Source organism: Enhydra lutris, unplaced genomic scaffold (assembly GCF_002288905.1).
Source record: "Enhydra lutris kenyoni isolate GAN:26980312 unplaced genomic scaffold, ASM228890v2 scaffoldscaffold37, whole genome shotgun sequence".
NCBI classification, from domain to species: Eukaryota; Metazoa; Chordata; class Mammalia; order Carnivora; family Mustelidae; genus Enhydra; species Enhydra lutris.
In genome coordinates this window covers 24,038,857-24,065,931 of record NW_019154121.1, presented here as the reverse complement: position 1 = coordinate 24,065,931, position 27,075 = coordinate 24,038,857, and the positions used below count along the sequence as shown (strand labels likewise).

The 27,075-nt window shown below is 35.0% G+C and overlaps 1 protein-coding gene and 1 pseudogene across 1 annotated transcript in view; both read right to left on the bottom strand.

Moving 5' to 3' along the window:
* Positions 1 to 26,565, bottom strand: part of LOC111154355 — a 96,780-nt pseudogene extending 70,215 nt beyond the window's left edge.
* Positions 1 to 27,075, bottom strand: part of LOC111154452 (contactin associated protein like 2) — a 2,043,877-nt gene that overhangs the window by 1,278,842 nt on the left and 737,960 nt on the right. The window lies entirely within an intron of this gene.

Sequence of the window (27,075 nt, the reverse complement as noted above, 5' to 3'; positions counted from 1 at the left end):
AAATTATACTTCCTCATCTCTCATCTCTTAGTCCAAGGTAAAAATATGGTGAATTAACCAACTGAATCACAGAGAAGCACAAAGAAACAGATTATGAGAGACCTATGAAGGTCCCATAGAGGGGACCTATTGAAAGGGTGTTTGGAGAGACCCCTGCAAAGAGGAACTAAGACCAGGCGAGCTCATCACCTTGGCAGTCAGGGAAGAGGAAACCTTTATAAAGGGGTTCCTTCATTCCAAGTTGAGCTGCTGCACTCCTCGCCATGTGAAACAGAAATGGGCCATTGCCCCCAACCCCGCCCAAACTGCAAATCCATGAGCAAATGAATGTTTTTGTTTCGAGCTACTATATTTTAGGGTGGTTCAATATGCAGCAGTAGATGACAGGAAATCATACTTTTCCTCAAAATATCAATAGATGGGTAGAAGTAGCAATGAGGATTAACTTGTCTCTTTACACAGACAAGTTTACAAGTCTATGTAAACTTGTATCACAAAATTGACACCAATACAAAAGTAGCGATACTTACAATACAGGGATAAACAATATAGATGAGTTCTTGTGCCAACCTCATGGATAAGTTGTGGCTTTCTAGAGGGTTATGTTGACAAGGATTGTTATGACAGCTGGTTTCAGTGGGAAACCAGATTCTGATTGATTAGCACTATGTATTTGTCATTAACAGTCTCTAGGGATTTGCCTGTTGGGATAGAGTTCAAGTCAGGAGATCCTCCACAATGTCATTTTACTATAAGAAATTCACTAGAAAAAGAAGAACAGAAATTACTAAAATTCAGTCAGACACTTGGATTTGCCCAAACCACATACACAGTTGGTATTTCAGCTCTGCTGAGAATTTTTGTGAAATCTATCTTCTGAGTAATTTCTGACTTTCTCTCACCTAAGATATTTCACATTTCTAGCTTATATGCTGGGTAAAACATTATACAAATCACATCTTTTAACTCCAGGATTCGTATCAACTGATTATGCGTGATCATAGTTAACACATTGCTGTCAGGGTCAGCAGTAGGCGACTGAGGTTCCCCAGGTTAGAAACAAAGTCACTGAGACTTTCAAAACATTTAAAAAGTACCAAAAAATATCAAGATTCATGGATTTTGGTTGGGTTTATTTACCTTTTAACCTTTATTAGCTCACATCCCACAGAACTTCTGATTACAAGTTACACATTGAAGAGCAAAAGTGGGAAATTAATCCTAACTGAATACATGAGGTTTGATAAAAAAATGTCTCAAAAGATGCCATCTGTAGGTGAAATGGAAAAGATAAATGATAGTTGGCAGGAAAAAAAATTGGGAGCCATTTCTGTGTTGAAAAGACAGTTTCTGGAAATGAAGATGAGCATGGAAGCCGGGCTGAATCTTTCCTGCCTTTAACAGTCTGTGGGGCCTTGGGCAAATCACTTCAATACTTGACCTCTCTTCTCATTTGACGAACCAGGATAATGATTGTAGATTTCAATGACCATTTTTAAGGGGCTGAGATAATGTATATAATACTTTAGAAGTTTAAAGACATCCTATAAATGTGCCCTGGTTGAAGACAAAATTGGGACCCCATCTTTACTACATCCTTTTTTGGATATGAAGAACCTTGGGACACAGGTGGCATTTTTATCTTCACTTCCAATGAAAGTTGGAACTTTGAAAGATAAAGGATGCTGTGGGGTGTGACTTTCTGGCTAAATTGCTAGCTGGTGGCACTTAATGTGATTTGGCTTTTTATCCCATGAATAAACCCAGAGTGATAGGCACTTGGCTAGGGTACCTGAGAGCTTCTAATGAAGAGCAGAAAGAAAATGCCTACCTGGAGACTTGCCAGTTTCATCAGTAAGACTCAGATCTAAATTAGAATCAGAATAAGGGAAAAAAAGTCCCAGATAAAATTATACAACCAGATACCAAGAAGGATATGGGAATGATGAAGAAACTATAATCAAGGCAGACATGCCCAGTAATTTATATGATAATATAACAGGAAAGGGCTTCAGGGAAACTATCTATGGTCTCTGTTGTCTGTACATGGAGAATATGTGATGAAGAACAAAGTATTCTGTTTGTAACAAAGGAAGGTAAACATAAAATTATGAATACGATCAAGACTCAATGGTTAAGATTCAGCTAGAAACTACCAATGAGTATGTACTCTTTACTTCATATGGGAAGGCCAGTCAGAATGAAATAATTGATGACAAGTAATTTTCGTTCAGAAGGAAATGATGAGAGCATCAACTCAAAAGGGAGGAATTATAAACTGCTAGAATATCAGATGACATTCTAGAAAACACATATTTATGGGTCAGGCACACCCCCCATTCTTCCATATCCTCCTTGTCACATATCTGGGAGGCAAGGATTCCCAGTCTCACTGCACACACGAGCCCACAAGTGGGAATCATTTGGTAGATATCTACCAAAAATAATGATGGTGCTGCAAGTTCTTGTGTCTGCTTATCCATTTGGAATGAAACATGAAAAGCGATAGAAAAGGCAGGAAAGCAGAATTTGGTAGCTTTGAATGTGAGGTTGGATGACATTATTCAGGCATAAGAAATATTCTTCTTTTTTTATTTTTTTACACTATTTAGACAAGTAGAAAAAAAGTAGCTAGTAGAACCTGAGAGTCAGAGGAGTTTGGGGGAGTTAGAAAAGTAATACCAAAAAACTATGAAACCAACCCTTCTTGGCCTTCTGGTTTTAAATTCTTTTTAAAACAACTTAGACTTTGGGGTTGAGGGGTACGTGAAGATATAATCCATCTTTTTTTATAAAGGCAGCCAGAGGGAAATTGCATTAAGTTTGCAAAAACTTATCTTAGCGAAATTCCTACTTGAATGCATCTATTCTTAGAATTTAGGAAACAAAGAGCACATATACACACATACACACATACACAAAGAGATAAAAGAGCATAATGAAATATGACAAGTCCTATCCTATGCAAAGTAAGCAGAAGAATTACTGAAATGCTTAGTTTACAATTAATGCTGAAAAAAAAAAAAAAACTCTCCAGTGATGCCAATTGTCCCAACTCTAATAAAGCACACTCTAAGAAGATATGGTAATTTAAAAAATGACACATATATAATCACCTATGTTTTCTCCTTGGTTCTTTTCTCTCCCTGTTCAGCTGTGCTGCTTTCCTTGCACACAAGTCAGTTCTGCAGGCAATAAAAATTGCTACAACTTTCCATGTAAGATTAAATCCTTAAAGGATTAAAGTTATCCATTCATATTATCTACACCTATCACTTATTGCTCCTGTGTTGTTCAGGGAGAGCTGAAGGGAGCAGCTAGATTTAAACAATGGTAATGTGTACATTTTTACATAGATAAATAAGGGCTTGTTTTGCCAAATTCTTGACACTTTTGAACTTCAGGAAATGCCGCACATTAATCTACTTATGTGTGACTTTCTCCATGCAATTATTTATGTTAGCCTATTCCCTCCTTGTTCTTGCTTCTTGCCACTAACTTAAGAATTTTTTTAAAAAGATACTTTTCTTATGCCAAAGAGGAAAAAAGGCTGTATTTGATAGACACCGAACACTTTTCTTGGAAAGATTAACAATATAAACATGCGAATATGTTAAGGGTAACATGAATATTTTGTAATGAAAATATAATTCCATTTTATTTACATTATTTCTGCTTCCCCTGAAAAATCTTATTTCCCCTAATAACCACAAAACCGATCAGCACAAAACTATAATAAATAGAGTGTAGTGAACATAACTCATCTGAAAATTTTGCACATTTTCTCACATAAAACATCATTCTGGGGTCTGTGGGTATAATGATAAATGGGTAAGAATCTCCCTAGATGGCCATTGATCATAAGTGCTCTTCTGAGTTTATCAAATGCAGTGATTAAACTTGCAGAGGCTTACCAATGCCCTAGAAGATAAGGCACTTTGATAGTACCATACAGCCAATGCATAGCATTTTTTCACTCTTCCATTGCTCCTTGTCAGTTTCCCTCTCCCTTCCAATTTAGCTGCAACAGACCTGCAAATAAATACCGTGCATGAAAGGGAGAGTTTTTCCCCCTGTCGCCATGATATACATATCATATTACAAGGACAAAATGACTTATCTCTACATTTCCCATTGCCATTGTTCTGATTGACCTTTATAAATCTATTGTAGATATCACGATGTAATCCAAACTTAACTATTGTCAAGCATATGGTAGGTGCTAAATAAATATCCACTGGCTAGGTTTTTAGTTGGTTTCCCTGCTTCTTCTCTTGTCTTTCTGTCTCATTCTCAACATAAGAGAGTGCTCTTTTAAAGATATAAATCAGATGTCACTCCCCAGTTTACAATTCTCTAATGAATTTCCCAATTATTTTAGAATCAATCTAAACTCCTATTTATGGCTTAATAGAGCCTTTTGTGATCTTGCTGCTACATCCTGTCCAAAACCTTTCTGAGCCACTCTCTCACTCCCAAGACTCTAGTCACTCTAGGCCTCATTCACCAAAGCCTTCCTCACCTCCAGAAATTGACTCTTTTCTCCCTCTGCCTGAAATTTGCTTCCTTTGGCTCTTGGCAAGGATGGCTCCCCCTTCCACCCTCTGGGACATAAATGAAATTCCATCTGCTCAAGGAACAATTCCCTTACTCTCCCATCTAACTGGGTCTTACTACTCTCATTTACATCCCTCTGTTATTTTCTCCATGTAATGATGTGTGTGTGTGTGTGTGTGTGTGTGTGTGTGTGTGTGTGTGTGATAGTAGTGATTATTTTATATGCCCTCAAGTATTGCCATCTATTCATTTCGGCTAACTTAGTTTACTCTGAAATAATCTAGCAATCTTTCCTGTTCACAAACAGTCATCATCAGCACTATCTCCATGTAATTTGCAAATCTGCTATCTGGAAAAGTTGAATTCAGGCCAGCTGTTTGTCTAATGGACGTATTGCCAATGCCTTGAGAAACTTCTGGGATCAAGTAAAACTTTAATAAGATAGTTATTTAATGAATGAGTGAATTCGTTATGACAAAAGTTATTAAGTAAAAACAATTTCTATAGTCATGAAAGAATTAAACAACACATTCAGAAAATCTATTATTTTATTTCTTGTCTCACTCTTGGTCACATCTATTAAATTCTTCTTATAATCTGGTCTTATTTCTTCTGACACAATATGGAATCCTTCTTCATATCTTTAATCAATTAGACTCCCTGACTCTCAGTACTCTGGCCCCATATTTATTCCTGTTTTTACACTTGAAAAGCTAAATTTTAAAACCTTTTAAAGGCAGACTTATCATTAAAAATTAATACTGTCATCTTTAAATTCAAATTATCAGAGTAAATAAAATGATTTCTCAAGATCTTTTTCTTACATTTTTAACATTATTTCTGTGGTTCCATGGTAGTACATTACATCAAATGTCTGTTCCTCTTTGGGGCCACAATCTCATTTCTTATGCCATTAAATATTAAGCCCAGGGATCCCCAAATACAGTAAGCGATACCTAAAATATCACCTATCTCTGAAACCTGATCCGATGGGGAAAAATCCATAACATAAAGAAAATAAGAATATTTTTGTATACATATTTTGCTGTAGATTAAGCCTTGGCTTACCTTGGGGCCTTGGGGCCAGGCAGACAGACAAGGATTCTCCCTCAGAGCCTACATTTAAGTGGGTACTATGAACAATAACCAGAACAGCAGTAGCGATACACATGGGCATGTGCACACGCACGCACGCACACACACGCACACACACACACACACACACACAGATCATTACGTGGAGAAAATCTTATAAGCCATGAACTGAATGTTTGTGCCTCCCTCAAATTAATATGTTGAAGCCTTAATATGATGCTCTTTGGAGGAGGGGTGTTTGGAAGATAATCAGGTCATGCCAATGAAGACTCCATGATGGGATTATAAGGAAGAGGAAAAGAGCTAGCCCTTTCTCTCTCCAGTATGAGGATACAAAGAGAAGTTGGCTGTTTATAAACCAGGAAGGGGGCTTTCACCAAAACCCCAAGCACGCTGGTGCCCAGATCATCAGGGTTCCAGCCTCCAGAACTATGAGAACTAAGTACGAGAAATGTTTGTCATAGCAGCACAAACTAAGAACTAAGACCGCATAGCATAAAAGGTACATATATATACATATATATACATATATGTATATATATGTGTGTGTGTGTGTATACACATATATTATACACACATATATGTATGTGTATATATATAATTCTACTCTTATATTAAACTTTAGGTTAAAAAAAAGTTTAGGATCCATTTAGTATTTACACAAATAGGGCTGAAATGAAGGAGGTTGATATTGAATCAGATAAAAAATTGTGTTGCACATATATTATTTAGCTTAGTTTACATTATGATATGATATACTATAAGAACTAAATACCCTTTTCTCATTCACCAATAAAAATATATTATTATTTTAGTGATTGCAATTTCACATTATATGAGGGTTTCTGTCTAGGGAAAAACATAGACAACATTCGGAAGCGCTTGTGTTCTAGGCATGTGGTATGGACTTTATGATACTGACTAAAGGAACAGACTCATAGCCCTACTATTTAACTCATTCATGTGCAAACATTCATAAGTACTCAGATCCATAGAATTCTAACACTTAACATATAACTGAATCCTTTCATGAAAACAATAATTCACAGCATTCAATAAATGAATCATTTCACAAAAATATGAACTCAACTCTCTCTTTTGTAATTATGTGATTTTTTTAAAGATTTATTTATTTGAAGAGAGAGAGTGAGCACAGAGAGAGAGTGAGAGGGAAAAGCAGACTTCCTGGTGAGCCTGGTGAGCAGAGAGTCTGATACAGGGCTCGATCCCAGGACTCTGAGATCATGACCTGAGCCAAAGGCAGACGCTTAACTGATTGAGCCACCCATGTGCCCCTCATTATGTGATATATTTTTATAACCACAAACAAAATTGCAGGCCATTCCAATATGCTCTTTCTGGAGTCTATTAGTAAAAACAGAAGTATCCTACCAGCTGACAGATACTGGAGAAAAACTATTCATCCCTGTAGAGTTTCTTTTGGTTCTATTTCTAGGTTCCAGAAAGGAAGTTAAAAGGGACTTGTCTGGAGACCTTCCTCCCCCATTCCTTTGAAACCGTGACACAATTTTAATTTCCATAAATCACTGATTACCTAATTTTATCTAAAATTTCATTGAACATACTATTGGCTAGGCTACCAACATAAATATAATGAATCTGTTACTGGTACAATAATCATGAATTAGATGAATGTTTCAATGGAAAATGTTCTATTTACGTGATTACAGTTCATTGAGCATCAGTATTAATCAGGATAGGTCATGAACTATGGCTTTTTAAAAAAAAACTAAGATAATAAGTGATGCTTTAAACATAAAAGAATTATTTTACATATTAGCAGAAAGCAGAACTTAAGTTAACATGTTCTCCTTTAGCTGATGGTAGTAATTCTCAGAAAATAAAATGTTTTTCTGGGTATTAAGGTGGTAGTTTTCACAGGAAGGTATCCCGAGATAGTTTTTATTCTCCTTATATAATCCCCAGAACAACTAGATTTATTTTAATTTAGAAATTCATAGCAATGAAGACAAAATTGGTAGGAATCCAATAAATACATGTGTCTCTACTGCTCTGCTTCCCTCGTCTCCAATCCGTAAACATATGCCACCAACATGCACACATTTTATGGGTGGGGGGCAGGGGCCAGTGTGGGGAAAGCACAGGCACAACGCAGGGAGGGGCAGAGGGAGAGAGAGAGAGAGAGAGAGAGAATCTCAAGCAGGCCCCACACCCAGGGCGGAGTGGAAAGCAGGGCTTGATCCCAGGATGCTGAGATCATGACCTGAGCGGAAATCAAGAGTTGGACGCTTAACCGACGAAGTCACCCAGGTGTCCCTTGCTTGCCTTTTTTTTTTTTTAAGATTTTATTTATTTATTTGACAGAAAGAGACACAGAGAAAGAGGGAACACAAGCAGGGGGAGTGGGAGAGGGAGAAGCAGGCCTCCCACTAAGCAGGGAGCCTGATGCAGGGTTGGATCCCAGGACCCTGGGATCATGACTAAGAGCTGAAGGCAGATGCTTAATGACTGAGCCACCCAGGTGTCCCCGCCTTGCTTGCTTTTAATCACTAGTATCAAGTGAAGGCTTTAAGTATTCAATTCTGCTTTTTGAGAATATATATGGACCCAGATTTCTCTGAATATTATGAACAATAAGACTCTTCCCTGAGTTCTACCCTAGGCACTGTGATTAAAGTCTTAGATAAGGTGATCAAGAATTACAAACTTTCATTTCTCTAGTATTCTCTCTTCAATTTCAAGCTTCCTGTTCCAGAAAGTCTTCATTTTGTATCAAACGACACACAGTTTTCAAAGTTTGTAAAAATGATCTAGATTTAACTTAAATCTAAATTCAATGTTCAGTTCAAGTTGTTTAGGCAGGATTTGCTCATTCATATTTGTGAATTTTTACGTATCTTCCTGTCAGTTTGAGTAATTTAGGATGTGTTTTTTTCTTGGTTTTTAAAAATTATGGAATATTTTTCTGTTGTTTTCACTGTTGGAACTACAAATTAGCTAACTCTGGAATTACTGTATAGTAGATGTTTCCCCTCAGTATTCCATAGATCTTTCTTCCTTATAAACTGTCATCTAGTAGCGCGGAGAATTTTTTTTAGTAATTTCTTATACCTTTTTTTTTTTTTTTTTTACAAATTTTTGAGAATTTGTGTACTACCTTTCATCCATATTAGACACTTTTATGTAATTATTTCTTTTTCTAATTCAAAAGGTGTGAGTTTAGTTATCATGATTTATTTTTCTTGAAACAAAGTTTTCAATAAGAGCACTCTGAATCTGTTTCATCCCCAGGATTGTTTCATATGCTGTCCACTGGATGGCAGTTCAAAGAGAACGTATTTGGCCCAGATTTCTGGAAGGATTTTTTTCAGAGTTCCCGGGAATCTAGTTAGTTCTAATACTTAGTTGGACGGTAATAAAAATATTTCTTTTTAAACATCTCTTGAAAATTAATTTTGCTCACTTCATAGCTTCAACAAATTTAGAAATATCATTTAAAAGCTGCTGATTTATTATGCAAATACAAAACCAGAATTTGCGAACGTATTTCCTAAGACATTTCTGAAGTTATTAAGTCGTTCTGAATCTGAGGATTATATTTTATTCCCTAGATCTTTTCAGACACCAGAATGAAATACAATAAATCAAATCATAAGCCCTCTGTGGGCCCTGCGGTTTCAAAAAATGACAAAAAAATAATTTTTCCTTCCACTTATAAGAAAATACTAATAATAATAAATAATAATAATAAATAAGAAAACCAAGATGACAAACATTTCCTTTTTATTTTTTTAACTTGTAGACCTAATTGTTAAGGAGGTATTAGAAAATACTTTCCTCAGGCCTCCGGGTTGGGTAACAAGGGAAAGCATAATGAAGTCATAAACACCTAAATACCTGGCCTCTCTGTCCAACTCCAACTCCACTGTTCAGTAGAAATTTCAACACTGGTAAGTTTCTTAAATTATCTGTGTTTCAGTCCTCATATTTGGGAAATGAGAGTTTTGAATTCACAGAGTATTTTATAAAAATTAAATAAGTTAATTCCTGTAACACACTTATAAAAATGTCTGTAACATAGTTAATCTCAGTAAATATGTATTTTATTATTGCTATTACAATTTTGGTATAAAGTACAAGAGAAATCATAAAAAAGAATAATGAAGAATTGATTCTTTTTTATGATTTATTAAGTATAATATTAAAAATAACTTAAAATGTTCATGAACATGATATATTAGAGTTAAAATATTTTATACAAACATGCATTTAATTTTAATTTTAAAAGTCAAGAATAACTTTAAATGTTCTGGGAAAGGATGGAAGTAGAGCTTATTTTTTTAAAGATTTAGTTATTTATTTGACACAGAGAGAGAGAGTGCGCATAAGCGGGGGAGCACCAATGGCAGAGGGAGAATCAGGCTCTTTGCTGAGCAGGGACCCCAACCTGGGACTCAATCCCAGGACGCTGACATCATGACTCGAGCCAAAGGCAGACATCCAACTGACTGAGTCACCCAGATGTCCCCAGAAGAGCTCATTTTCTATGCCAACACCTACCTTCTGGTAGTAGTGAATAGAATTTGTGAGAGTTTTTTTTTTTTTTTTTAAGATTTTATTTATTTATTTGCCAGAGAGCGAGCACAAACAGAGGAAATGACAGGCAGAGGGAGAGAAAGAAGCAGGCTCCCGTTGAGCAGAGCCCCATGTGGGACTCGAGCCCAGGACCCTGGGACCATGACCTGAGCTGAAAGCAGAGGCTTAACCCTCTGAGCCACCCAGGTGCCCCTGTAAGAGTTTCTTTAGATTAACTCAAGTATGCAGTGATTGACAAGTGTGATGCCTGCCACAGGATAATGGAATGGAAGCACAGACCTGGTTCATCAAATCTATTAATGCATTTACTGGCCATTGTATTTCATCCAACAAATCAATCAATCAATCTATCTATCTATCTATCTATATTTCAATTCTAGTGTAGTTAACATAGAGGGTCATATTAGTTTTAGGTGTACAGTGTAGTGATTCAACAATTCCAAGCACCACCCAGTACTCATCTGGATGAATGGACTTCTTAATCCACATCACCTGTTTAAGCCATCCCCTCAGCCACCCTCCCTCTGGTAACTACTTGTTTGTTCTCTACAGTTAACAGTCTGTCTGGAGTGCCTGGGTGGCTCAGTCGGTTAAGCATCTGTCTTCTGCTCAGGTCATGATCCCAGGGTCCTGGCATAGAGCCCTGCCTAGGCTCTCTGCTCCATGGCAAGTCTGCTTCTCCCTCTCCCTCTGTGATCTCTTGTGTGCTCTTTCTCTCTCATATAAATAAATAAATAAATCTTTTAAAAAAGAGTCTTTTTTTTGGGGGGGGTCTCTCTCTTTTTTCCCCTTTGTTCATTTGTTTCTTAAATTCCACATATGAGTGAAATCATATGGTATATGTCTTTCTTTGGCTTATTTCGATTCTGGTTTCATCCAATGCTATTGTACACAAGGGCAAGATTTCATTCTTTTTATGGATGAGTAATATTCACATGTTCTTTATCCATTCTTTTATTGATGGCCACTTGGGCTGCCTCCATAGTTTGACTATTTTAAATAATGCTGCAATAAACATAAGAATGTATGCATCCCTTCAAAGTTAATATTTTCATATTCTTTGGGTAAATATCCAGTAGTGTAATTACTGGATCATAATGTAATTCTATTTTTTAGTTTTTCGAGGAACCTACATACTGTCTCCCACAGTGGCTGCACCAGTTTGCATTCCCACCAACACAGTGTGAAGTTTTCTTTTTCTCCAAATCTCCACCAATACTTGTTCTTTCTTGCATTTTTGATTTTTGCCATTCTGGCAGGTATGAGGTGATAGGTCATTGTGGTTTTGATTTGTATTTTCCTGATAATGAATGATGTTAAACATCTTTTCATGTGTCTGTTGGTCAATCTGTATGTCTTCTTTGGAGAAATGTCTGTTCATGTCTTCTGCTTATTTTTAATTGGTTTATTTTGGGGAGTGTTGAGTTGTGTCACTTCTTTATACATTTTGGATACTAACCCTTTATCAGATATGTCATTTGCAAGTATCTTCTTCCATTTAGCAGGTTTTCTCTCAGTTAGGTTGGTTGTTTCCTTTGCTGTGCAGAAGATTTTTGTTTTGATATAGTCCCAGTAGTTTATTTTTGCTTTTGTTTCTCTTACTCAGGAGCCAGATCTAGATAGATGTTGCTACAGCAATGGCAGAGAAATGACTGCCTGTGCTGTCTTCTAAAATTTTTATGGTTTCAAGTCTCACATTGGGGCCCTTAATCCATTTTGAATTCATTTTTGTGTGTGGTATAAGAAAGTGGTCCAGTTTCCTTTTGCATGTAGCTGTCCAGTTTCCCAACACCATTTATTGAAGAGACTGGCTTCTTCCCATTGCATATTCTTGCCTCCTTGGTTGAAGATTAATTTACCATATAATCATGGCTTTATTTCCAGGCTTTCTATTCCACTCTTTTGAACTGTGTGTCTATTTTGGGGTCAGTACCATTTGTTGTGATTACTACAGCTTTGTAACATAACTTGAAGTCTGGAACTGTGATACCTCCAGTTTTGTTTTTCTTTTTCAAGATTGCTTTGGCTGTTTGGGTTTCTGTGGTTCCATACAAATTTAAGGTTTGTTTGTAGTGCTATTGGTATTTTGATAGGGATTGCATTTAATCTCTAGATTGCCTTGGGGAGTATAAAAATTTTAACAATATTTGTTCTTCCAATCCATGAGCATGGGATGTCTTTCCACTTTGTTGTGTCTTCTTCAATCTCCTTCATTAATGTTTTATAGTTTTCAGAGTATAAACATTTCACCTCTTTAAATTTATTCCTAGGTATTTTATTATTTTTTGCAATAATAAACGGGGTTGTTTTCTTAATTTCTCTTTTTGCTGCTTCAATATTCCAACAAATATTTATTAAGAAGTTACTATAAGCCTAGCATGGTTCTTGGTTTGAATATGTGACTGGGAGCATAGCAAAGCTCTTTCCTTTATAAAGCTAATATATTATGTTAGGGAAGATAGGTGTTAAACAAATGAACAAATAACGTTCTCACAAGATACATGTCATAAAACAAAAATGTCAGTAAGGTGTGGGAGGAACTAGAGATATATTGAAGGGACGAGCCAAAGCTGCTTTGAGCAGTGGTGTTTGAATAGGAGTGGGAGGCTAATGAGGATCCACAAGAAGAGCAATCTAGAGCAAAGGTCACGAGGCAGGAAAAAGCTGCTTTTCTCAAGAGATGAGCATCAGAACGTTGGTGTGCTTAGAGTCAAGCGAAAAGCGAGGAGAGAAGAAATGATGTCAGGGGAATAGACACCAGCCAACTTATGAAGGACTTGTGAAGAGCTTGACTTTTTATCCAGAGGATGAAGTTAAATTGTTGAGAGTTTTACAAAGAGAAATGGCAGAGACGGATGTATGTTTTCAAAAAGATTATTGCCTCCTAACTCCTAGTTATACCATCTATTCCTAACATACTGTCAGGGCTGGCATAATCTCATTAACAAAACCAGCAATAGCACTCAGAGAGGGTGAGGGGACAAAAGAATCTAATTTGGGATTCCCTAAACTACTAGAGAAATGAATGGAGGATTGTAGAAAAAAGATAATATATTATCACCTTCTCCCTTCCTCCACTTTCCTCCCCAGGGTTATCTGCTGGACAAATTCAAGGAGAAACTTGAGGACAATGTAAGTCAATTAACATAATCCATGGAAGTCAGCTCTTACCTAGATATGTGGGTGATATGATAAATAGCAGACCTGGATGAACAAATGAAAGATATTTACAACTCAGAGTAAGGTGATAGACTTTGCTTTAGCAGCTGTAATCATTCAGGACTGAGAACAAATATCACAAACACTCCAAAATAAAAAAAATCAACTGTTTCTGCAGGAGCCATTTTAAATTGCAACAGTAATGTTGTGAATCCTTTCCTATGTATTACATCAAACATTTTATTATGAGTTACTTCAAATGTACAAATAATTATTAAAAATGATGCATGTGCATCTTAAAACAATATGCTGGAGAGGAATAATTAATGAAATGTATACTATGAAGAGGGATAGACTGGTTTAATAAAAACAATTCATAGAATTTTTGGTTGTCATTCTGTCCACTAATGAACTGAGAATCTGCCAAAACAGAAAAATTATCATGGAAGGTGACATCATAAAAGGCAAACAATTTTCAAATAATCTTGTACCATGCAAGGTAATCCAAATAGCACTAAAAGCTGTAGAATTTTAAAATTCCATTCCTATCTTTTAATAGCTGGAAAAATTAGTTTATACATTCTCTTCATTAACTTTCCTGTTTCTGTTTTTGGGTGCAGTGTTTTTACTATCCTTTGCTTGATGACCAAGCTCATTCTTACACAAAATACATAATAAGAGTCTGAAATCTTTAGTCAGATTAAGCATATGTTAATTTTACCTCTTAGATTTTGATGTCATCAATGAAAGCCACACACCATAGTAGCTAAAAGTGAAAAGTTACAAATATACCAACAAGTGGAATGGTGAAATATGAAAATAAGTTATTTTTATACTAAGTTTGCTTAATTTTCTGTTTAAGCCAGAAGAAGTCTATGTATGGTTCTATTAGAGAAAAAAATTTCTGTTTTCTACAGTCTTTCTGAATCTTTCATACTCTTTGGGTCAGCAGTGCATAATGTATATTGGATTAACATTATAATTGGGTCAATATAAAAATGATCTAGAGGGTGATTCTGCAACCTAAGGATACATGTTTTAAATCTGATATTTCTAGAATGGTTCCTGGCACAAATTTAGAGTTTATTAAATGGTTGTTGAAGGCATGAATAATATCAAAGGATCAGAAAACATTTTAAGGCACAATGAAGTTACAGTTTTCCTAGAAATACACTGAAGTTTTAGCCAAAACAAATATCCTCATAGGGTAAAGAAATTTTTTAATGATATAGTTGAATTTCCTTCGTTTTACATAATATCAATTGTACACTTTTTGAATCTGAAATTATAATCACAATTATGTGAAAAGTAGGTTTTCTATACTAGGAAGTTGTTTTAAATGGAAAACAGGAACAGAGTTACACAAGTGACTTTTGAAATCCGACTTAATGTACAGAACAAGAGTGAAGAACGTGTCCTGTGAGGTTTATCAGCAGTATTTAAACCACAGTAAGAACATAATAACCAGGGTCTCTGCTGTCCTCAGGCCTGACGACATTCAGTGATGCAAGGAGGGACTGGGCCAACATCTCACAATTTCTCTTTGCATCAAATAGATCTAAGTTCTTAGAGTACCAGCTCATCTGACTGTGGTTTCTTATGGGTTCTGTCAAAGCAAAAATTGCACTGAACAAAGGTAAACAAGAAAAGAAGTCTATTGCAATCCTGAAGAGAGGCTAAAATTCAGTTTGAGCTCCCAAAAAGGGCTAGAATATTTTTAAAAGTCAGGGTGATGAGTATAGATCTTAGGCCACTTGTGTTCGCTAATTGACTTTAATCCTCCCCCAAAACAAAAGTATATTTTCTCCTGTCTTCATAACTGGAGGTAGTTTAACACCTTGAAGTAAGGGGCTCAACTAAAGTTAGGCACCCCACTCTCCCAACTGAAACTGGGAGATGGCCTCTATCACCCTTGATGCTTACAGTTCAAAGAGATGACAGTCTTAGGTTGCAAAACTGGTCTCTTGCTAGTTTTGCAAGATTTACATCTCAAAAGTACACAGAAAGAATTAACAATAACAAGTTTTTTAAAGTAAATGCTCCAAGAGAAAGGAGCCAGGGCCTAGAGCTAGGAAGAACGTTGTCTAAAGATCAGTCAAACTTGACCATTCTCTTACACCATACACAAAGATAAACTTAAAAGGATGAAAGACCTCAGCGTGAGACAGGAATTCATCAAAATCCTAGAGAAGAACAAAGGCAGTAACCTCTTTGACATCAGCCACAGCAAATTCTTTCAAGACTAGTCTCCAAACGCAAAGGAAACAAAAGTTAAAATGAACTTTTGGGACTTCATCAAGATCAAAAGCTTCTGCACAGCAAAGGAAACAGTCAACAAAGCAAAGAGGCAACCCACAGAATGGGAGAAGATATTTGCAAATGATACTACAGACAAAGGGCTGATATCCAAGATCTATAAAGAACTCCTCAAACTCAACACCCAAAAAACAGATAATCATGTCAAAAAATGGGCAGAAGACATGAACAGACACTTCTCCAAATGGCTAACAGACACATGAGAAAATGTTCATCATCATTAGCCATCAGGGAAATTCAAATCAAAACCACATTGAAATACCACCTTCCATCATTTAGAACAGCAAAGATTAACAAGACAGGAAACCACAAATGTTGGAAAGGATGTGGAGAAGGGGAACCCTCTTACACTGTTGGTGGGAATGCATGTTGGTACAGCCACTTTGGAAAACAGTGGAAATTCCTCAAAAAATTAAAAATAGAGCTAGCCTATGACCCAGCAATTGCATTACTGCGTATTTACCCCAAAGATACAGACGCAGTGAAAAGAAGGGCCATATGTACCCCAATGTTTATAGCGGCAAAGTCCACAAGCACCAAACTATGGAAAAATGCCCTTCAGCAGATGAATGGATAAAGAACATGTGGTCCATGTATACAATGGAATATTACTGAGCCATTAGAAAGGAGGAATATCCAACTTTTGTATCAACATGGATGGGACTGGAGATTATGCTGAGTGAAATAAGTCAAGCAGAGAGAGTCAATTATCATACAGTTTCACTTACTTGTGGAACATAAGGAATAACATGGAGGACATTAGGAGAAGGAAAGGAAAAGTGAATTGGGGGAAATTGGAGGGGAAGATGAACTATGAGAGACTATGGACTCTGAGAAACAAACTGAAGGTTTTGGGAGGGGTGGGGGATGGATGACCCTTGTGGTGGGTATTAAGGAGGGCAAGTATTGGGGCACCTGGGTGGCTCAGTGGGTTAAAACATCTGCCTTCGGCTCAGGTCGTGATCCCAGGGTCCTGGGATCAAGCCTCACATTGGGCTCTCTGCTCAATGGGGAGCCTGCTTCCCCCCACCCCTCTCTGCCTGCCTCTCTGTCTCTTGTGGTCTCTGTCTGTCAAATAAATAAATAAATATTTAAAAAAAGAGGAGGGCAAGTATTGCATGGAGCACTGGATGTGGTACATAAACAATGAATCTTGGAACACCAAGATTAAATAAAATTAAATTAAAATTAAAAATAAAATTAAAATTAAATAAAAATAAAATTAAAATTAACAATAAGTTAAATTTTAATTTAATAAAATAAAATAAATAATATATTTATTTTATAAATAAATAAGTTTGTAAAATAAATTTATAAATTTATAAAATAAATAAATACAATTTAATTTAATTTAATTTTAAAAAACTAGATACATAAGATCAAATTAAACCCAAGCAAACAAAATAAGAGAAATAATAAAGTTAATATCAGAAATAATTTAAAAAGTAAAGGTCAGTTAGGTGAGGGGAAGCTTAAGAGTCTCTTGGTAAGTACCTAAGACATAAACTGGCTAATGCCAATGTCCTCTTTATAGGAGAATTACTCATCTGAATCCCTTCAGTTCTGAGTTTGGGTAGAAAACAAAATTCAACTGCTCATGATCATTATGTACATATGTGATAAACTGCCACTTATAAACTCAGTCTCCATTCATTTCTGCTTTTCTATACTAGAGTCTACCTCTGCCTTTCACATCACTATTGAATTAGTCAGTTATTCACTTATTATGAGCAAATAAAATGTAAATTGGGGGTGCCTGGGTGCCTCAATCACTTAAGTTTCTGACTCTTGATCTCAGCTCAGGTTTTGATCTCAGGGGGGTTTGTGAGTTCAAGCCCCACATTGGGTCTATGCTGGGTGTGGAGGCTACTTAAAAAATAAAAATTTTTAAAAATGTAAATTGACTACAAAATGAAATTGTAAATCATTCCGTAGATGGTGGCCTTTCTAACATTAATGATAGATACAGAACAGTTCAAATTACACACACACACATACACACACACACACACACACACACACGCACACACACAATGGTTAGAGTAATTCTAATGAGGAGAAATCAATAAGAATGATGACATATTAGGAATTTCAAAATTAAATTATATGAATATCAAATAATCAAAAGAGTTAATTGGAACAACAGCTAGTGCTCTTAATTTTTTTTGTAAAAATGGTTTTCATTGTGAAATGCTGCAAAAGCAGAATAAGACATTATGTTATCAATTTTATTGCAAGAATCATGTCAAAACTTGGGAGATAATTTGAAAAATTAGTGTATAGCTAAGAGTACAAATAAAATTCTGTTATAATTTGTTTTATTTTTCCAGACTAAGTTCTAATGGACCCTCTTCATTTAATGATGCTACATTGTGAATTCACTTTAATGGACTTTTCCCCCAGACCTGTTACCTTCAGTATCATATATACACATTTCTAATTCCTAGCCTCAGATTCCAACTTCAAAGTTGGTATCTCCATCTTGCATTGTCATTTCTCCCCCAAGTGAAAAGTGGTTCTTATTTTGGTGCATTTAATTGATACTTTACCAAGACATCTACTTCTTTGTGGCTTAATTCTCCTGAAATATTATAATTCTTTAAAAAAAGAGAAACCCCTGACTTAATACCACCAGCTATGTTCAAAATAAACATATCTGTAACTAATATTTTTAAAGTGATGACAAAAGAAAAGATTCTACTTGTGTGGCTTTTAGAAATATGAAATTGAAGAAAAATTATTAATACACCAACATTTGAAAAAGGACATGACCTATACCCTCTAAGATCACTTCCTCTTCCAATTATAATCATGGTACCTTGGGCTTCTGCCCTCACCCTTGCATATGTTGTCATACAGAAGTTAGGGAACTTCTTGTAGTTCCCTACACAAGGTATATGTGCTGTTGTCTGAGCTTACAATTCTTCACATACACCCCATTCCCTAGTCCCTTGATCATAATTCAGATCCTCTGGGACCTCATCTCCAAACCAAAAGGATCACTGTGCAGCCTCTGAATTACATATACCTTTAAGGTCTCACATTTAACCTTTAAGGTTCACAAAGTACCCAATACACAGAAGGTAACTAATTAGTATACTTGTTCAACGAATGTCTATAAGGGCAACAGAGAAACATGGTATATCCTTTGAAATAACTAAAAGAAGAGCCAAATCAAGTTGTTGAAAAGAGATGATTTCAGAAGAAATGAAAATAACATAACGAATAACACAGATACTATTTTTCTAGGAGCAATTCATTTTAGTGCCTTCTTTCTCTGCAACAAAATCTGTCCCCTGCTTCAAATTATTACTCTGTGAGTAGGGAGGAGTGGGCAGGAGTGGGAAAGGTTGTCTCCATTTATAATTAGTTTAGACCACATCCATGCACAGCATGGGTTAACAGTCACATAGGAAAGTCATGGTCATGGTCTAAAATATACCTGCTGCACTGAAAAGACATCAAGAATTCTCTTCACTGCTTGGAGTTTAAATCAACAATTACTTAAATGTTTGTTAGCTGTGAGCTGCCCAAGGATTAGGAATGAGGGGTCTGGCACAATTTCTCATGGCTCAGAATATTGGGACAAAGCAATTAGTATTTATAAGTAAAATGGAAGGATTATGTTGGAGTAGCTATGAATAACGTTCCCATTTGAAAGAAAGATAACTCAAACGTTGGTTAAAATGTGTTTTTCCCCTGACAATACTCTGCAGGTAAACAGAGACTCTGAGTCATGTGTCTTTCTATCACATTTGCTTAAATAATAAAGATAATGTTCTTAAGACCATCACTTATGTATATGAAAGAACTTCGGTGAGCATTTTATTCACACAGTTCTTCTAAGATAGATGTTAAGCCTCCTGGTATTATCTCGGACTGTACATGCAATGTATTTGACAGTTATTTTGATATGTTTGGGATACATTCACACCTTCCAACTAAGCATGCACGATTCAATTTGGAGGCCTTAAATAAGCTCTCAGTATTTCTGAGAGCTAATTAAAGCTTCATTATTACTACAACAGCCGTACCACATTACTAGCTTGATAAGAAACCCAATAACCGACAGTGCCTGTGTAGGGCTTTGAACTGACACTTATAATTAAGTTGCATGGAACCCACTGCCCTCTAGAATCTCTTCTTTAACGAGAACACAAATGGTAAGCATGAAGTGCAAGGCTGATTTATGTTAAAGTACAGGCAAAGCCCAGATTCTGTCACTCATTTTCAAAGTTTTAAACTTTTCTTTACAGCAAGAAACATACTTATATTTGAAACACATATTTTTGGTATCAAGCTTTTATTTAAATTCAGGTTATTGAAACACATATCCTTAAAAACTTACTTTTGGGGAGGAGATTTTATATATATATATATATATATATATATATATATATATATACACACATACACACACACATACATACATACATATATTACCCCTTTTTCTTGTGATATTGGTTTCATACAGACAGATGACAGATCTTCCAATGAAGAATTCAATTTATAAAAAAATGAATCTAATAATTTAACCTGTCCAAAAGGGAAGAGAGACAAGTACTAATATAATTAACTCTCTTTTTTTCTACTGATAAATCCTTAACAGCAACTTTTTAATATAAGCTAGCATCCCCCCATCAGCCAACATTGCTTCCAGGCAATTTTCACACAGATATCCTGTAGTATATTATGGGAATGTCAATGAACTTTAATGTTATCTAGAACAAAACATAATTAGGAAGGAAATTCTTTAGGGAACAGCAAATGTGATGTATCAAGTTGCAAAGCAAAGACTTACAGTTCTGTGTTACTTGTTTAAACTTATTTATGCTGATAAAACATATTAGAAGAAAAATATCCTACATTTTTTCCAGTTTCTCCATGCAAACAAATTACTGTTAATGATTTAGGATATTTTTAAATTAAATTATAAATTATATTAATTGTTACAAAATAATGCTGATGTTGTTATCTTACTAAAAAGATACTTTCTTGCAAATATCCTAAGAATAGGAATGTCAAAGGTGAAAGTGATTGTCATGGAATCAGATAAATCTAGAAAAAAGTTTCCAAATAAGAAAATACTTCTTAGATAACGTTCCTCAACTCTCCTCTCAAAATGCAGCAACTTATTTGATTGTGCCCAAGATACACTAACTTTTCTTATCTGTAACTATTCATATTAGCCCATCTTTGATGACTGAGTTAAAGCAGCTATTTAAGAAGTGGCATGAATAAACAAAATTAGTAAGTAAGAATTAAATGCCCTTAGGAGTCCTTATAAATATTTCTAATATTTTTGGGGCACCTGTGTGGCTCAGTTGGTTAAGTGTCTTACTCTTGATTTCAGCTCAGGTCATGATCTCAGCAGGGTCATGAGATCCAGCACTGTACTGGGCTCTGTGCTGAGTGTGAAGCCTGCTTAAGACTCTCACTCTCCCTCTGCCTCTACTCCAACCCCACCTGCCCTCCGCTCATGATCTCTCTCTTCAAAAAAAAAAAAAAATTGTATATATATTTCTAATGTTTTCAATCAATAGGTGCTTAACTCATCGCGTATACATAAAATCACTCCTGAAATGCCTTGGTAAGAGACATGTCCTAATGGAAAATTTTATAATCCATTTCTAGCCATTTCACACACAAGTCTTTAAAATGAATGAGTCCACCTACTCATATATATTTACCAGCATATGAATAACCTGACAATCTGTGAAAATTATGCTTTTCTTAGCCCCCTCCCCACCTTCTGCTGAATGCATAATACAACTGTGTTGGCATTCTTCTTATCCCAAACATTCAAGTATTTACTATCAGTCTAGAAGCTCATATTTTATTTAAGTGGTTGAGAAAGGTTATAATTCTTAAGAGCATTAAAATAGCAAAAAATATTTATATGCTTGTTTTTAAATACAATTTTTATTGTATCTTATTAATCACAACTCCTTTGATTAACACAATGTCAAAAATACTGGCTCTTTTTCATACTCCAAGAAAAATGTACCTAGAAATTTAAAATAATGATTTATTGCAGAACATTTAGTGTATGTATGTACCTTTAAGTTAGCCTGAGTGAGGAATGAACAGCCTTTGTTATCTACATGGGGATTAAAAAATGATTATAAAATAAGCTTGTTTTAAAGATTTGAAAAGTGTATTAATTTTATTTTATTTTGTTTTATTTTTTTTTAAGATTTTATTTATTTATTTGACAGAGAGAGATCACAAGTAGATGGAGAGGCAGGCAGAGAGAGAGAGAGGGAAGCAGGATCTCTGCTGAGCAGAGAACCCGACGCGGGACTCGATCCCAGGACCCTGAGATCATGACCTGAGCCGAAGGCAGCGGCTTAACCCACTGAGCCACCCAGGCGCCCAAAAAGTGTATTAATTTTAAAAAGTCAGTGTACTCCCTAAAACCATTCCCTTAATGCTTAAGAGTTTTCTATATATCTTTCCAGATTTTATATGCATCCAGAGATAAAATAATTTATTTATAAAATCATATTGTATGATACATATGATATTGCAACTTTCTTTTTTCCCAATTTTATTTATTTTTATTTTTATTTTTATTGACATACAGTATCATATGAGTGTACCTTTCTTTTTGTACTTAAGGCTATATCAAGGTTATGTTTCTACTGCAGTGTATAAAAAATTCTCTCATTTATTATTATCAGCTACATTATTTCCAACCATATGAGCAAACTGTAATTTATTTCACAAAATTTTATTGATGGACAGTAGTTTCTAACTCTGCTCTATGATAATAATGCTTCATGACATTTATGAAAACATCTTTAAATACATGGATTTCTATAAATTACCTTTACAAAAGCTAAACCAGTATAAAAGGCATAGAAGAACAATCTCATAGTTGCATAGAGAAGCACTTGAAGATTTCAACTTTTGTTACACCTTCAGCCAAATGCCAAATGCAGGCCCAATTATATGTAAAGTCATGAAAAGGACTGTCCATCACAAATTAATGACACAGCACTACATTTTATTTTATTTTATTCATTTATTTATTTTATATTTTATTTTTGAAATTTATAAAAATTATTTTGAAATTATTAATTTTGTTTTGAACACATTTTTGAAAAATTTGTGGCAATGATAATACTATTGCTAACTTATTTTTATTTGGCACAACTTAATTAAATGTCAATCAATAATAAATTAGTATGTGCTTTGTTTTGGGCAGGAATTAAACTAAGAATATTTTCCTTTCTAATCTCTCAAATATTAAATCTCCTGAACTCTATCATGCACTGAAACATGAAAAAAATTAAATGGAAAATATTATTTAATTAAAAAGACACATACAGAATCACCTAACATTTACGATTTGAAATCTTCATTTCCAGTGGAAAATTTTACTTTCATCTCAGCCTTTCCTTAAATCTGTATGTGTATTTTAGATACATTAGCCTGAAGCCACACCAATTTTTTGTCATTAAGAAAGTAAAACAGGTAGATGGGACACTATCAGGGGAAAAATAACAAAAAAATTTTGTTATTATATTAGGACAGCACCTCAGAGTGATAACAGAAATTGGTGAATTTTCTCAGAATGATATATATTTGATAAGAAATACAAGGAGAATAATGTGTCATTTTGAGTCCTCTGAGAAACCAACATCAAGACACTATTAATTATGCAAGAGGTCATTGTTCATCTGGATACAAGATTTTGGCTAGATTCATGTATTGTGAATATGCTTTCTCAGTCTGTGGATTGTACTTTCATTTCATTAATAGTGGCATATGAAGAATAGTCATTTTCAGTATTTACACATTCTTATCTATCAATTTTTCTTTTGTTGCTACTACTTTTTGTGTTCTAAAACATTGTTGACTCTTCCAAGATTGCAAATTTTGTCTCCTATGTATTCTTCTAGAAGTTTAAAAACAGTAGCTCTGGGGCTCCTGAGTGGTTCAGTTGGTTAACCATCTACCTTTGGCTCAGGTCATGATCCCAGGGTTCTGGGATCAAGCCCCACATCAGGCTCTCTGCTCAGCAGGAGTCTGCTTCTCCCTCTCCCTCTGAACCTCCCTCCTGCCCATGCTCTCGCTCTGTCTCTGTCTCAAATGAATAAATAAAAAATCTTCAAATAAAAAAATAACAACAGGAGCTCCTACATTTATTTAGGTGCAAAATCCATTTTAAATTAATTTTTGGATAGAGTGTGAGGTAAGGGTCAAAGTGCATTTTCTCCATCTGGATATCCTCATCCCAACACACTTGTTGAAAATACTATTCTCCTCCCCTTTAAGTTATGTTGGTGGCTTTGTTAAAAATCAGTTATTCATACATGTGTGGTCTGTTTATAGGTAGAAGTTTTGTATTCTCCACCTGTATATCTATCTTTTTAGCTATACTACACTGTCTATATTAATATAGCATTATAGAAATTCTTGAGATTCTTATAAACCTCTTTTTTTTTTCAAAATAGTTTTGTATATTGTAGGCCTTTTGCAGTTACAGATAAATTTTAAATCATCTTGTAAATTTATTTTAAGGACTCCAAAAGAGACTGCTAGATATAGGACAGAAAATAATATTGTATCAACAGATCAATTTCCAGAGAATGGACAAATTAACAATAGTGTTTCTTCCAATCAATGAACATGATATATTTTGCCAGTTAGCTAGATATACTTTGATTTTGTACAGAAATATTTTGTAATTTTATGTGTATAAATTGAGCATAATTTTGATATCTGTTAGTATTTTAAGTCTTTGATGTTATTTTCAATGGTATTACTTTTCTAACTACATTTTCCAAATATTTGATACTAACACGTGGAGTTGATTTTTTTGTATTAATCTTGCCTACATCCTGTTACCTTGCTAAATTCATTCATTATTTAGACTAATGTTTTCAAAGATTGATTAGAAATTTCCAAATGAATAACAATATCATTTATAAATACAATCAAATCTAATTCTTCATTCCCAATCTGTATGCTTCCTTTTATTCTTGTTATTGATTGGCCAGCATCTTCAGCACAACATTGAATAAAAGTGTGACAACATATCCTTGTTTGCAAATCAATGGGAAAACATTCTGTCTTTAACCATTAAATATTGCATTAGCCATAGATTTTCATAGATGCTCATTATCATTTTGATATAGTTTTCTTCCTTTACTTTTTTCTTTCTTTCTTTTTTTTTTTTTTTTTTTTGGATTGTCAAATGATCCTTTATGGAAATAATTTCCTTTGCAGTTCTTAACCTGGCTGGATACTCCACTGCACCACTATAAATGTCATCTATGATGACATGGGGGGCAGAGCCATCAATGCAGATTGAGCAGTCCCTAGGATCTCTTTAATGGTTCCAGAGAGTTCTCTGGCTACAGATCAGTGCCACATCTGTCGGGCAATGTCAACAGTCTCATCAAAAGTGGTAATTCCACTGGGCTTAATGTTTTCCTTCTTCTTTCTGTCTCTTGGCCATTCCTTGAGGGCTTTGGTAATCAGGGCAAAGGCAGAAGGTACCACTTTGATCTGCGCCTGTCTGTTCTGAATGGTCAGTTTCATTCTAATCTCAGACCCTTCCACTCACCGGCTGCCTTGGCCATGTCACTACCAACCGTTTTTGGAGACAGACCCCATCGGCTGATCTTTGGGATGAAAGCAGATGTGGCACCAAATTTCCCACAGGTGCATCTCAGGCACACAACTTTGATCTCTTTGTGGTTGAACTTAGGCCACGTGGTAGAGGTGGCTGGTGTCAGATGAACCTGGATTCGGGACAACGGAAGATAGCTGCACCTTCATGTACTTTGAGCCAAAAGTTAAAAGCTTCCCTTCCATTTTTTTTGAGTTGTTTTATTGTCACTTGATGTTGGATTTAGTAAAATATATATATATATATATATATATATATATATACGTATATATGTATATATGTAAATATGTATATATGTATACATATATATATATATGAATTCAACCAATGCAGATCACCACATGTGATCATGTGATTATCTCCATTGGTTGATTTTTTTTTTTTAATATTGAATTTATCTTGCTTTCCTAGGATAAACTGCACTTAGGCATAATCCTTTACCTCTGTATAAGTATTGTTGGATTTAATTTCCTAATTGTATTTTGTGTCTATTATAAATATTGATATGTAATTTTCTTTTTGTGATTTTTGTCTGGCTTTCCTAAATATTCTAAGACCCTACACTATTAAAGAGGAGTGTAAAGATGTTGAATGACATTACATATTAAGAAAGACACTCTTTAAAATGTAGAACAGTAATTACCAAAAATGTTATTTACATTCTAGAACAAAGAATGGAATAAGAAAACACTATAACTTCAACAACAACCTCAAATAAATAATAAAGAGGGCAGAAAAGGAGGAAGGGAAAAAAGCATTAAAAAGCCCTTGATAAACATAGGTAAGCTTCTGGACATTTTGTTTAAGGTAGGTCTTATTTCTTGAATTAGTGTTCCCATTTTTTAATAGTTAACTAACTCCTTTCTCCTTCATTAGTCTGCAAGGATATATGAGCAAGCATTTTATCTTCAAACTGTCTTTAGAAACCCTAAATTGCTAGCTCAGTATTTGGGAAATTGTATGTGCTCAGGAAAACTTCTTTGTTTCTTCTCAAGGTTAAATACTTGGTTGGTGAATATCTAGTAACAGGGGAGGAAAGCAAATAACATTCTCTCATTAGGATTATATGTATTATATATTTTCATCCAAGTCTGATAATTCTTCCCTTAATTAGCCATCAGTGACTTTTATTGAATCATATTCTGTATTTAATTAGTATTTTTGAATTGAAGCTATTCTCATTTTACAAGTTAACTGTAGAAATACCTTGTGGACATTTGACGAATATTTTAATTAAAGCATAGAGTCATATGAAAGACATACTTCTTATCTTGGATAATTGTCACCTACTGACAAATATTAAAGTTTTTAGTAGTATGATTATATAGTGGTAAATAAAGATTGAAGGCAAATAATTATCTAATACTTTAATGAAACTCTTCCCTCCACTTTATTTTCTTGTGTTATTTATACCTCTATTTGAGCAAAAGAAATCTCCATTCAGTACAGTCATAAATACTTTCTATTGAAAGGTATGCTTAAAGATTTGAATAAGTGAATTTTTTGGGCACCTGGGTGGCTCAGTGGGTTAAAGCCGCTGCCTTCGGCTCAGGTCATGATCCCAGGATCCTGGGATCGAGCCCCGCATCGGGCTCTCTGCTCAGCAGGGAGCCTGCTTCCCTTCCTCTCTCTCTCTGCCTGCCTCTCTGCCTACTTGTGATCTCTGTCTGTCAAATAAATAAATAAAATCTTTAAAAGAAAAAAAAAAAGATTTGAATAAGTGAATT